Source organism: Trachymyrmex cornetzi, unplaced genomic scaffold (genome assembly GCF_001594075.2).
Source record: "Trachymyrmex cornetzi isolate Tcor2-1 unplaced genomic scaffold, Tcor1.1 scaffold74, whole genome shotgun sequence".
In the NCBI taxonomy this organism is placed as follows: Eukaryota; Metazoa; Arthropoda; class Insecta; order Hymenoptera; family Formicidae; genus Trachymyrmex; species Trachymyrmex cornetzi.
The window spans coordinates 3,919-4,179 of NW_017300070.1; positions in this window are offsets into that span (position 1 = coordinate 3,919).

Below are 261 nucleotides of genomic sequence, written 5' to 3' on the forward strand. Positions count from 1 at the left end.
TGGAAATGCGCTGTATGGCTCCCAGAGGGCGTAAGCGTACTGATGTAAATTTCAGCAAATCTATATTATCGACCTTGATGGAGTTGAGCCGTAGCTCTTAAGGGGATGCTGGAGTGACGGTCGAAGATAATCAAGGTCGATAGTACAGACTTTTTTAATTCCAAATTCAATAATAGTGGTGACATCTTTGATTTAGTTTTTACATTATATTATATAATATATATCATTCTGTCTTACTCAAACGCATACGTCTGTTCTTAT